General features: G+C 40.5%; 1 protein-coding gene across 1 annotated transcript in view; it reads left to right on the plus strand.

Moving 5' to 3' along the window:
• The window catches only part of LOC126260424 (gametogenetin-like), a 725,449-nt gene that overhangs the window by 215,354 nt on the left and 495,714 nt on the right, over positions 1-14,381 (plus strand). The window contains exon 2 of the mRNA XM_049957753.1: positions 3,938-4,028. The gene's annotated coding sequence lies outside the window, so the exon portion shown is untranslated. The remainder of the gene's footprint in view (positions 1-3,937; positions 4,029-14,381) is intronic.

Consider the following 14,381-nt stretch of genomic DNA (forward strand, 5'->3'; position numbering starts at 1 on the left):
GTACTGAAATGCAGGAAGATCTGCATCGAATTGACGCATGGCGCAGGGAATGGCAATTGAATCTCAATGTAGACAGGTGTAATGTGCTGCGAATACATAGAAAGATAAATCCCTTATCATTTAGCTACAATATAGCAGGTCAGCAACTGGAAGCAGTTAATTCCATAAATTATCTGGGAGTACGCATTAGGAGTGATTTAAAATGGAATGATCATATAAAGTTGATCGTTGGTAAAGCAAATGCCCGACTGAGATTCATTGGAAGAATCCTAAGGAAATGCAATCCGAAAACAAAGGAAGTAGGTTACAGTACGCTTGTTCGCCCACTTCTTGAATACTGCTCAGCGTTGTGGGATCCGTACCTGATAGGGTTGATAGAAGAGATAGAGAAGATCCAACGGAGAGCAGTCCGCTTCGTTACAGGATCATTTAGTAATCGCGAAAGCGTTACGGAGATGATAGATAAACTCCAGTGGAAGACTCTGCAGGAGAGACGCTCAGTAGCTCGGTACGGCCTTTTGTTGAAGTTTCGAGAACATACCCTCACCGAAGAGTCAAGCAGTATATTGCTCCCTCCTACGTATATCTCGCGAAGATACCATGAAGATAAAATCAGAGAGAGTAGAGCCCACACAGAAGCATACCGACAATCCTTCTTTCCACGAACAATACTAGACTGGAATAGAAGGGAGAACCGATAGAGGTACTCAAGGTACCCTGCGCCACACACCGTCAGGTGGCTTGCGGAGTATGGATGTAGATGTAGATGTAGATGTAAACAACATTGGGCTGTATAGTCTGCCAGATAATGACGCTGCTCAGAATTACTCGAATCGGAATGGAGTGTTATTTAATAGCAGCATTTTGTAATATCCAGATATGTCTTTCGTACAAGTTATCGAAGCTGTGGAGCACAGTTTAGACAAGGATGACAATATTGTTAGTTCCCTGTATTAATATCAATTGCTGGGGCGAGACGCCGTTATTGTACTATGACGAATTTAACCCTAAAGAACGACAAACCGTAATAAACCACTATCAAAAATTTTGAGAAGGATCCATTTCAGAAATGAGTCAGTTGAGGACGTTGTGTATAAGTGCTTTCTGTCAGATGAAAAGATTTTGACAGCAGAGTTTAAACCCCTCTTTTCTACTTCTTTGAGTAATTCACTCAGTGGGATGACTGAAAGAGATTTGTTGCATCAGATACGTAGGCGGCGATTAAATTGAACCACGTGCCTAAGGCAGCCTGCGCTCTGCATCCTATATTTACTTATTTATACATTTATTTCATGTGGGAAGCTCTGGGCCTTCAGACTCTCTATACTCAGTGAGCGAACATTAGCATTTGTATCGTCCTTGATCAATATATAATAATAATAATGGGGATGTATATATAAATGAAGATGTGGAGTTTAAAATGTCTCATACCAAATAATATTAAACAATTTTCTTATTGCGTCTTGTCCGATGTGCGTAGTGACATCTAACAGAAACGTATGGCAACAGTACAGAAGAAATCAACGTAGAAAAACAAAGTGACTATTCATAGGTAGAGGTGGAAATAATTAATAGGAAAAGAGTAGCAGATGAAACTGGAAAGAAGAAAACACAAATAGAAACGGAGGTGAAAGAGATACTACAGAAAGAAAACAGCTGAGATATACCGAAAGGGAAACTACGCTGATGATAAAATCCAAGACCTTAGTCTCCTCTTGAAAGCAGGGTAGTTATGGATAAGACGTAAGTGACAGGATGATCTGTTCCATAGTTGCATTGCTGATATGGAAAGGAAATGGAGAAGGGTACAGTGTTGTGCAAAGATGCAGCCAAGATTCTGGACATATCTGATGACATATTGCAGTTACGGAGTGACGATAGATATTTTATATGTGAGGAGAGGTGTTGAGGACATCAGGGAGTAATAAACCGATGGCGTAAGCAGAGCATATGAACATCAGATCGTCCGTCATATCAAACTTAGCTGACTACAGGAAGGACTCTTATGATCAAACAGCTGAATGTTGCACACCTACCTTACGCAAGAGTTCGTCGCTAGCTAGAGTCATCTGGAGTTTTCACTATTCGTGCTGTATTGAACCGCATCACAGTAGTAAAGACTTCGCAAGAATAAAACCGGTAGGCTGTTTTCATCCTTCATAAAAAAATTAATTAAAACTAGCAGTATTTTTTCTTTAATTTGAGGTGAAAATATTTTTCAAAATTTTTTGATTGCAGGATTGTACACAATTGTGCTTCAGAAAATTACTTCTCATGAATTTTCAATAACTAACACCGCTCAAATACTGCTCCGCATCACTTGTAGACTCACTATACTTCGATATTAAACTTCTATTCGCGTTTCTGGACCCTCTTGTTTCTCTTGAACTCTAGACACCGCCTAACTCGTTCCAACGTCACGAAAGACGCGTGCGGTCTACCTGGGATTCCCTGGCCGTTGTCGCGTAACTGTAGCTTTCAGAACTGTGTTGATTCTAGAACATCAGGAATGTCGCAGCCACAGGAAATGCATTGATTGCTAACGTCGATCTTCATTTAGCAGAGGTATCAATAATGGTTCCCTTACCACAAAAAATCTTGGCAGACCGCATCAAACCAGTGAGAAACTGATGCCCTATAGGAAACAATTGTTTATATTTATAAGTTTCACGTTTCGCTCTGTAGACTGTGGTTAGACGGACTGTTACAGGGGTCCTCCTCCATCCCTTCGTTGTGGTTTCCTGTGAAAGCTGGTCTCAGCCTTGCGACGTCCGGATGCGCCTGTTACGAGTTCCGCAGATCCGCGCTTTATACTTCCGCGAAAGTAAAACAGAAGCCCGCACAGTCCACTCAAGCACTTTGCATGCTGTTTAGCGTTTCAAGACCATCAGTCGGGAATTAGCGAAACTTTCTCCTCGGACGGTAAACATGCGCGAAGACGAACCAAGTGTGATGCAACCGGTAGACAATAGGCGTCCATAAGAACTCATCTCTCATTCCAGTATGTTGCAGTGTACTGTTTTCGATCAGCTCTGTGTACAGGATATAACAAAAAGATACGACCGAACCGTTACCATAGGTGCAGATGGAGAAGAACAAAATATATTATATGGCTGCAAAATCGCTTTATTTCTGTATTACAAAAGACCTCATTCAACCGGGTTTGGTGGAACTGCAGTTTATCCGGGTTATCGAAAGTCCCTATAATCTAAAAATATCAAGGATTAAATTTTCACGTAAGCACACAAATCATACATTATTTTCACATAGATGTTGATCAGTTATTGAACAAATAGTACAGGGAGCTTTACACACTGAAATAATCATGATTATTTTGAGCCAGATTCGTAACTCGATCATGCGAACGTTTCACCAGCCATAGTTCTAAGTTCTGTGCCATCAGAACGTGAAGCAACAAGTTTAAGCATCGTAGCGCCTGTATCCAGAGCAGCGCATGGAAACATACGCTTGACGCTGAAAGGCTGCACAGAAAAACTGACTCTTCTACCATCTAACAAAGTCAGCATTTAACGACCCTCCACCGCAGACATCAAAATTGGTAGAACATAGAATTTCCGTGTCTTCGCAACGTCTCCATGATATAATTCGGCCGTCTAAGTAAAGTACACTCATCGTACAAATAACTCTTCATGATGGTGACGTACTTATAAATCTGACGCAGGCAGAAATGCGTGAAGTATATATCCAGGTTAATCGATGATTAGTTTCTGAATCCCGTTACAAAAGCCAAAAAACATCTGTTCATTTCAGGAAATTTTATTGAAAGTGTGGAACCGAGGGCCAGGTGGAGAATGAGCTACTCAACGACGAGTACTTCGTATAGTGAAATTGTGTGAAACGTGCTTAAATTACCAATCAAAGATCAGCCGACATATTTTCAGTATCGCCAATAGAATTACCGTCTTTTTCCTTCCAGGTGAAGTACTGGAAACTGTCTGCTGGTCTTGGACTCCAGTGACCAACAACATGGCGAGAACCATCCATGCAACCGCATTCTTCTCTTCGACGTAAGTACTGCCAAGCGGCATATATAAATATTTCCTGCTTTAATTTCACGTTTCCGTTCATGAGAATGGCTTAGTTTCGAAGACCCAGAAATTTCTTTGGGACATATTATGCTGCTTTCTCAATGGAAGAACTTCACTCGGTTTCACTTGGCAACTGAAAAACAGGCCAAACCGCCTCACTACCTGAATGATGGATATTGTGATACGACAGGACTAAATGATTAAGAAAATTTCTTCATAGGCGTGAAGGCCACTTAACCTTTACAAAATTGAAACCGTTGTTTCCCTAATTGGTCAGCTAGGGACAATAATAATCGTCATTTAGCATTTTGCCCTAGCTTCTTTTCATCAACGCTCGGCGTTCACCTGTTCGTTTCGCGCCAGTTGGCCATTTGTCATCTCACAGTGTTCCAGAAGTCAGCTGTTCTAAGTAAGTCTCGGCCATGTACGTCTTCTGGTCCAGTGCATTTATGTTTAAGATCTTTCTTGAAATTCACACTGTTTTTATTTAGATTCTGACGTGATCTTCGTTTGAGATTATCTTCTGCAGATCCTGTTTTTGTAGCCTGGGCCAAGATTATCCTGCAGGATTTTCATCTCTTTTCGTTCTAATTCAATAGGTAAAATTTATCCTCATAACGCAAGAAAGGTGGATTTCTATACTGATGGAAAATCATTTTATTTTGTAAATGTCCATGGCGAAAGGGAGGGTGGAGGAAGGGCGGCTCTGGATCGCTGTTCCAGATTCTTGGCTCCTAACAGACACTTTACGTAGCACGTTCGACTGGATCCATTCTCTTAGGTAATCAGGATTGACTATTTAATATCTCGAGTCCATTCAGTGTCTGTTATCTCTGATGTTTGACAATAATTCAGTCTTCTTCCGTCTTTTTAGGGTATTTTTCTCCAACTTCTAAATAACTGTCTTTGATTTTTTGCCAACCTGTTTCAATTCTCTCTTCCATAAAGGTTTCCTCAGAGAGGACCTGGAATCTATTTTGTAGTTCAAAGGCAAATGTTTCTTAGATCTGTTGGTCTTTTAACCTTGCCACATCTATTTTCTTGCTCCTGTGATTGAGCTTGGTACTATTTGCCACTAACTTCAGTCTGAATTCCGCCAAAACTAGGTGGTGGTCACTTCCAACGTCTGCTCCCCTTCTATTTCTGACATCTAACAGAGAGTGTCAAAACTTGCGGCTTATGACTAAGTGGTCTATTAGGTTTTCGGTAACGTGGTCTGGAGAAACCTGTCTTATGGCATTTACGATGTGGAAACAATGTGCCTCCAATGGTCATGTTCAGCGCACGTATCTATCAACAGTTCACCATTTACATTCTGGTCCCCATGCCATGCACACCCATGATGTGTTCAAGCCCTTCATTTTCTGAACCAAATTTTGCGTTCAAGTCACCCATTAAAATTTTTATGTCGCTAGAATTATTTTGTCTAGGGGCTCCGTTAAGCTCTGTATAAAATGCATCTTTTGATTCTTCTTTAGCTATTTCAGTAGGTGCATAGCATTGAATTATAGTGACATATCGCACATTTGTTTTAAAGTGTGCGGTTATTATCCGTTGTAAGACTCGTTTCCACTCCAATAAGCTCTTCTTGCTGCTTTTAGATAGTAAGGGCCCTACACCAATTCGTGTCTGACCCGCATAGAACAGCGCTCCACCATTTTGTGTTTGGAATTCCCTAGATACTGGCCACCTTATTTCGCGTAGTCCAAATATATCTATGCTGTAGTTCTCCATCTCTTTTTGAACCTGCCTTAGCCTCCCTGCCTCTCTCAACGTCCTTACATTTCAAAAACCAATACGAGTTTTCCATTTCAGGCCAAAGGTCATTTCCTTAAGATCCATCAGGGTGTTTTTCCTTTTAGTTTCTGTGATATGTGCTTTTTTGGTTGTGCGGTTTATCAGCCCACAGTCCCCGACTGTCCTGGTGGGGCTGCCACCTCAAGGCCTTGACACCTGCCAAGGTTTTACTTCAGGGACTTACCCCTTAGATAGCTTGTCTTCACCGCGACTACAGAAAGCTATCCATCCCTTCGCAGTAGAGCCTATGTGCATAAAACGTTGTCCTGGTTTCCAAGGATCTTCCGCTGTCCACATCAAGGGACTGTACCTACTGCCACAAAATCACAGAGAGGAAAAGGAAAGGAAGGGAGAGTATAGGATGGGACATTAATACCATTTCAAAATTACACTTTCTCGGTTCCCACTACAGGAACTGAAGAGAGACCAAGAACATATCTGAGGACAAGTCCACAGCCTTAGGTCAGTGGTAGGACGCTCGACTCGTATTCGTTTGGGTTAAATACAGGTTTAGGTTTCCGTGACTTTCCTAAATTGCTTAAGTTAATAAGATCGCGGCAGATTTACGTCCCCTATCCAAGCTTGTGTTCTGTCTCTAAGGACGTTATCGACAGGACGCTAAATCCGAACCTCTCTTCCTTCCAAAGCTGTAGAATAATAATCGTTATAGGCAGAAGAGCTACTGTTACTTATGTAGATATCTATAAAATGTCTTATACATTTCAGATAATCGAAACCTAATTTTTCTTTAACCACAGCAATGCCAGAGATTCGTGGTTGTTTCATGCGGCCAAGAGAACGTTTTGCACTGTGTCAAACGGTGCTTCAAACAGTCGCTGTGTAGTAACTGAAAACAGTGAGAGTACAAGCTTGTTAATAGGGAGGAACCCTCATTGAAGCGTGTAAATGTTATGAGATAGAAGCTTTCCATTCGTGTTTGCTATACCAATTCCTTGCCTTTTGTGCTGCTCACTGTCGGTGATACTTTCTGCTACAGCTTTTCTAACAGTTATTATCATCTTTTCTAAAGCTCCCCTCCAGACTCTCTTAAAATTGCAAGCTTTGGCACGTAATTGCCAGCCGGACTTATTAGCTGAGCCCCAGACGTTATTTCGTAACGAGGCGATTCTAATAACCAGAAGGCGGTGTTTACCAGGAAGGGAAAGCAGTTTCGCGGAAATTCCCAACTCATCACAGTTCTTCACTCCGCAACTCTGACAAAACATATCACTGTTACGCCTTTTTGTGCCTGAAACAACGGCCTGAGGATTCCGAGGTACTCAAGATCAATACAGGGTGATTCTAAAGTACTTGTACTTAAACAAATTTTATTAATCAATATGTAATGGCACTGCAACTTATGTTACAATAGGACATAATTTCAGTACATTTCAATGTGACCACCTTGCATGTCTAGGCAAATTGATGATGTTCTTTCTGTTGCTATAACTTCCTTTTATGTTATCCCATTCTGATATATCACACCGAATTTACAATTTTCACTTCAGATAACAAATTACATTGTGATTGACAAGTTTAGAAAAATGCTTGCGTTTCCATCAGAGGCATGCCCACTGCTACTTACATTCTGCGATACGCACAATATTCCAAAGAGTTTACAAAGCAAAAGAGTTTACAAACCTTCCTGACAAAAGAAGGTTCTTTACTAAGTTATATCATTATTTTATAAACGAGTCCAGAAATAAATTTAATAATTCGCATTAGATTGTGCAATTAATAATAGGAATTTTAAGTATGTCAGATATTTTGTAATTTCAAACATTTTTAAAAGAAGAGTAATATTAACCGTAAGTACATATTGATTGTAATAAATTAATTTATTTTTATACATTTTAGCTTGAAATATGGTACATCGTATACAAAATCAAATGAAATTCTTTCAATGAAACAGCCGAGTATGTTCACTTGTACCAGGTTCGGGATTAATCCTGGTACCAACAGCTTCTATAAAAAAATGTTGTGTTAGAAAAGGGTGTCTCATTACATTGCTTAAAATTTTTCATCCTTTTTTCACCCTCTTAGGGGTTGAATTTCCAAAAACACTGAACGCGTATTTTTTTATTTGTAATTGAGAAGTCAAATATCAGTTTTCATGGATATAGTTGCAAAATACTTCAGGAGTTCTTTAAGAATGATTTATTTAAAAAAAACTTTCACCCACTTTTCCACCTCCTTAGGGTTGAATTTCCAAAAACAGTGAATCACGCATGTTTTCATTTCCAACCGAGAAACCAAATACCAATTTTCTGAGATTTAGCTTTAATAATGCTTTCACTATCAAATATTTTTATAAAACATTTCACCCATATTTGACCCCCTTACAGGTTGAATGACCAGAAGGAGGTAATGTTAATTTTTTGATTTCTAACAGAGAAGGAGAAAAACCAAATACAAACTTTCGAAGACTTGGCTTTAAAAAAATGCTTCATAATGAAATTTTTCCATAAAAACTTTCATCCCACATTTCACCCCCATAGGTATTGAATTTCCAAAAACTGTGGAACACGTATTTTTCATTTCTAACCGAGAAGCCAAATTCAAATTTTCACAGCTTTATCCTTAAAAATGCTTTCATAATAAAATAATTTCATAAAACATTTCATCACCTTAGGGGCTGAATTTCCAAAAATAATGAAACATGTACTTTTTATTTCTAACCGAGAAGTCGAATACCAATGGTCGTAGATGAAGCTTTAAAATTCCTTAGCAGTTCTTTAATAAAGGTTTCTTAAAAAACTCCCCCCCTCCCCATAGGGGCTAAATTTTCAAAAATGCTGAAACACCTATTTATTTATTCTTGCAGGGAAACTAAATACAAATTTTCGTAGGTCTAGCTTCAAAAATGCCTAAATAGTGAAATATATCCAAAAAAACTTTCATCTTGTATTCCGCCCCCTTAGGGGTCGAATTTCAATAAATCCCTTCTTAAACGACGCCTGTAGCATAAGATCAACACCCTTTCCAATTTTCAAGTTTCTTTCCTTTGTGGTTTAGGCTGGACAGTAAGGAGTCAGTAGGAACATTACCTTTTATATACAGGGTGAACATTAATAGAACGGACAAACTGCAGGGAAGGATTCCTGACTGTAAATGGAGGAAAAAAGGTCCTGCGAACATATGTCCGGAAATGGACGGTGTGCGTGCAACGACAACAAATCGTCCCGGAATACGGTACAGAGTTGCATCGCATCCACAACAGATGTTCAAAGTGGCCTTCATGGTATTGCAGGTGGCAGGGATAATAGCGGATGTCATGCAGGACACACATAATCGTACTTTGGCTTCCATCACGTTGGCGGGCCACTTGCCTGGAGCTTGTAATAGGTTTCGTCTCAGTATCCTGTACAACCCGGTCCTCCAAACCTGGTAAACACACAGTCCTTCACCTCCCTGCACGTTCGCCTGAAAGACCCCATGATCACACAAACGCCTAAAAAGGGCTTGAAATATTGTGTGATGTGGTTGGTGTCTGTGACGGGTACGTGTTTTGGTATAGCCACTGTCTAACATAACTGTCGCGACACTTCGCCTCGATTTTGTTGCCTACCGCGCAGGCAGCGCCCCAAGCGGCCAGTAAGTTAAACTGTGAGTTCGGCGCGATCGTGAAAGCGAATTGTGGTTGTTTATTTTGATTTCTACAATGGTTCTTACAAGCGGGAGCGTTTGTAGCGCAATAAATTGCAGTAACAACAGGAAGAAGACACCACAGCTATCTTTTCTTAGGTTTCCTAAGAATCCTGAGAGGTATATACATCATGTTACTAAACTGTATCGTCAGGATTCATTTGCAAACTACATATGTATTAATGATTAATGTTTCGTTTTAGGAGCAGAAAGTGGCTAGTTAATAGCAGACGAGAAGACCTTATGAAAAACCCAGTAAACCTGTATAATAATGTTAGGTTTTGTTCGCTACATTTCGAACAAAACCAGTTCATGAACACAGACAATAATAAACTCGTGTGGAATGCAGACCCACACTGTTTGACATCCCAAATAAGCCACCTCAACTGACGATGAAGAGGAAAGATTCGACAATCCATCTAAAGCTGTAAAACAGTCCTATGACACAGAAGCAGCCAGTTCAGCTCTCCATGTAACAGTGCCAGATTCGTGTGAATCGTCAGCACATACCTGCTTTGACGATGAAGTGGTTAGATTAAGTGCAGTTATTCGTTTCTTACAAAAGTATAATGTTTGGTATGTATTTCATGCACTTCTGTTGTTAGTCACTTAATTTTCCATGCTTCCTTCGTGTGATGACATTATTTCGTTAGCACCTTATTCAATGACAGATTGTTTGAAATTATTCAAATATTTGGTTTTGCGTGAAATGTAATGTAATCACCTCATTATAATATTTTCAACATATTTCTCCCACTATTTGGCAGTTGCTTGTCCCGCTCAGTATAATATAAAGATGAAGGTCGTATTTGTGACAACAGACGACGATGAAAAACACTGTAGGCCTACAGAACGATAAATAAACTGTAGAACGCTTTTGCATGTAGAGGTACAGGTCTGTGCTTCTTACGTGTGAATCTGTGTGGTTATATTCATTTGATATCAACGTGGTAAGGTGCAATTCTATCCAACGTCACAAGTGTTTCTTCACGAATGTGTTGTAGTTTGCCACTCGATTCATGGTTTTTGTCCATACTTGCGCTTATTTTAGAATCATTTTTAGAAATATATATGTCTTCTGATACTACACAAACCCTTGGAGGCAAGAAAATAACTCAAATATTTCGTAAATCACGTAGTAAATGGATGCAAAAGAAACGTTATGCTTACGACGCGTCTGACATTCACCTTACTCGTCGCTTGGAGCGCTAGTGTCGCTCCATCTGTCAAACGGTAACAACTTTGGCAGCAGTGAGTGTCGCGACTGTTATGTTAGACTGTGGTATAGCCGTGCTGCATCTCGACCGTTTCCATCTGCTTCACCGTACACAATCTCGGCCTGTTCACGACTTCAATACCGGATCATTCTGCTACTTACAGTACGCTGCGTCAGTCACACAGCATGCAAGACACAAAGACCACATGACACATGGTCAGAGAAACTGTTATTCGATAGCGCCATCTACCGTGGCAACAATGCATCTCCGGACACATGTTCGTAGGATATTTTTTCCTCCATTTCCGTTCATGCAATTTTGTCCGTTTTATTATTGTTCACCTTGTGTATAGACAGATTTTACTCGACTGATTATTTTAGTAGTCTAACAAAACACATTAATTACTTTTATTTCTTTAGTGATGATAAGTCTCAAAGAAAAAAGTCACCTTTTGGGAGGTTTCCCAAAAAGAGTACTTAGGAGACAACTTATTACTATTCTCAGTCGTAGTCGAACCAAGTTTTGAAAATAAACACTCGCAGGGCACAGATATTGCAACGATGATAACATTGTTGAGAATTTTTGTGCAAACACGGAAAAACGACTTTCATGTCTTGCCATTCTACAGATTGATTGCTTTTTAAAGATGTTACAGGGTTTGATAAGTAACGAGCTACTTCATCTGTTCGGTGTGTTTTATTTTTCTTTTGGCGGCCGTGGGATTGCTGTTTATGATGTTTCCAAACGTCATATTCCCTGTTACAGTAGTCGATGCAGCATCTTCCTCCGATTCACATGAGATACGTTTGAGGTTTTGTATGGTTCACCCGCATGCTGTTGGCTCTTGAAAATGCAGGTTTTTAAATTTTGGGTCCAATCCAGTAGCAATGACTGTATGGTCATTTAGTTCAATAACTTTTATTTAGCCTTCTCAGTAAAATGTCTTCGCATTATTTGACAAAATGAGACGGGTGTGTTACTTTTAAGTTCTGTTGACAAACATTTAATCGCTGGCATAATTGTGAATACTGTAACATACTTTTGTTCAGACACTTTTCTTGTGACGTATTCAAAAGCTGTAAAGATGTAAGTTGCATGAGTGTTTCCATCTCTACACCAGATGACATGTAAGGACCTGAAACACTGTCATTTACAATTTCAGATATCAGTTTTCTCAAACGTAAGAAGCGCTCCAACATGGAAAAGGCCGAATTCCATCTAGTTTTAACATCAGCAACAAGTTTCAGGAGTGAACCTTGAGGAATATTGTTTCGCGTTTGAATTTTTTTGTCTGACTGCTTAAAACTAGTTTTAATTCAATACACTATTTCTCTAACTTTATATGCAGCTGATTTAACGCCATATCATTTTGAAGCATGTCGACAACGAGATTTACAGTCTGCGCATAACACGACGAATGTTTCTCTTCACCAACAGTTGCTATTATGACTGCTAATATAGAACTGGCATCATCTGTCGCCACGGAACGAATTATACGTTATCAAAACTATACAGAAGTGCTTTCGACATATAATCAGCTGTATGTCTTTCGTTTAGTGCACGAGTAGCTAGGTTAACATCCACATTTCGCCGTTTGGTAGAGAATGCGCTGTCGCACCTAGGAAACCTCTTTCTCTCATTGTTTGAGTCCAAATATGTAGTGTGAGATAAATATTGTCTATTTTTTTACGACCTGGAATCAGCTGCGGCCACGCAAGTCTCATGTTTTTCTTGAGTCGTCTTTTTTAAATATTTTGTGCGAAACGCTTTGAAAGTAGCTTCAGCTCCTTCATAAGATATAAGAGCCTTTTCTTTCGGCCATGTTAAAAGACCGCACATCCTTGTGGATAAATAATACCGATGACTGAACTATTTTTTTATATTTTAAATCTCCCTCTGAAATAAGTCCTCGTTCAAAAGAGAGAAAATAAACTTACAAGGTAAATGTTAGGGTTAAGCACTGAAAATAACGTATTTATATATGTCGGACGAAATTCGCGAAATCGATTCTATACAAATGTTATCGAGTAAGTGTCGAAAGATTTATTCGATTGTAAAAGCTCTCGAAATTGAAAGAAAAGTACCTAATTGTTACTTCCCTTTATATGTATCGAAACATCCCTAGTTCAAGTCAACCTCCGGAATGACGATAGCTTTACCTTCCAACGAATATACTTTTTATGGTGAAACAGCTGTTGCATTTTAAATTCGCCTCATGCTATTGTAACACTAGCTGATGACGGTATTTGCAAACGTGCTATTCCTTAAAAAGTGACATGACTTGTGTCTGAATGTATCTTTATCTAGTTAGTAAGCTCGTACCCGAATTTATGGACACACATGGCAGATGCTCTTGGCTATTACTTGTTCACAGTATGTGAGAAAGGATCATTGTTACCAAGCTAGATTACTAGAACGAGAGAGGTCTGTACCTTCGGTCAAGAGCGCCGCGAGAGCAAGAAAGTTGGCTAATCCGGCACCTGAAAATGATCCCCGGCCGAGTGTTATTACCCAATTAGCGTCGCCGCCAGCGTGACGGTCAAGCGTGTTTTGTCCCTCCGCGAGCAGTATGTGGGTCTCCGCTCAACCGTGAAGCTCGCCGAGTGACCGAAAGTGGTCCAGCGCCGTATCTCAGCTGCTAGCCTACTTACAGGAGGCGAGCGTCTCCAGCACAATGGAAACACCGCCGGGCCTCCTCCTATCTGCCGTGGAGGATCGCTCGTGACGTCGTTAGCACACGTAGCTTTCAAGTCGAGACAACAATCTCAACATCCTTCAGACAATCCCCCATTCCAATAGCTTGAAGTATATGGCAAAGGCCACCAGAGACGTTGACCGCATTATTTTATCCGCATTATTTTATCGCTTGCGTGCTTCACACCCTTACACTGCTTGCAATGCTCCTTTAACTGTCGCGCGGCTAAGGAATGCTGATACACAGAGCTAATTAATCATTCTAAAACTGATTTCAGTATATACCGGCAGGGTATTACTGGAAAGTCTAGGCCAGGCATGGGAAACCTTTCGTGACCCGTGGATTTGATTCAGATTCTTACAACGAGCGTTCAGTCATTTTTCTCTGCTGATTTCGACTGAAAAAAATGCGGAATTTGTTGTGAGACATCGTCAGAGTCAGCCCCTATAGTTTCATACAGTTCCAGCTGATGGCGCCGCTACACATAGCCTTCAAAATGTCCTCTGTAACGGAGGTGCTTTCCAAGCAGCGAGTTGAGTTTCTTTTGGCGGAAAACCAGAGCAACACAGATATTCGTAGCTGCTTGCACAATGTCTACGGACACCTGGCAGTGAACAAAAGCACGGTGAGTCGTTACGCGAGGCATCTGTCCCATCTTCTCCGTGCCGGCCGGCAGCACACAGCTGTGACTACTGCAGTCTTGGAACGTGCGGACACTCTCATTCGAGGTGATCGACGGACGACAACCAGACACGTCGCAGCACAACAGGACGTTTCTCTGGTAGTGCTGACACACTTTTCCACCAGTTTGGGTACTCTAAGGTCGGACGTCGCACCTTCCGACTTCCATCTGTTTAGCTCAATGAAGGATGCGTTTCTCCTGAAGCAGTTGGAGAACGATTGGAGGTTATTGATGCAGCTCGACATTGGCTCCGACGTTGACCAATAGTGTGGTACCATGCAGGCATACTCTCCCTC

This window comes from Schistocerca nitens, chromosome 5 (assembly GCF_023898315.1).
Source record: "Schistocerca nitens isolate TAMUIC-IGC-003100 chromosome 5, iqSchNite1.1, whole genome shotgun sequence".
In the NCBI taxonomy this organism is placed as follows: Eukaryota; Metazoa; Arthropoda; class Insecta; order Orthoptera; family Acrididae; genus Schistocerca; species Schistocerca nitens.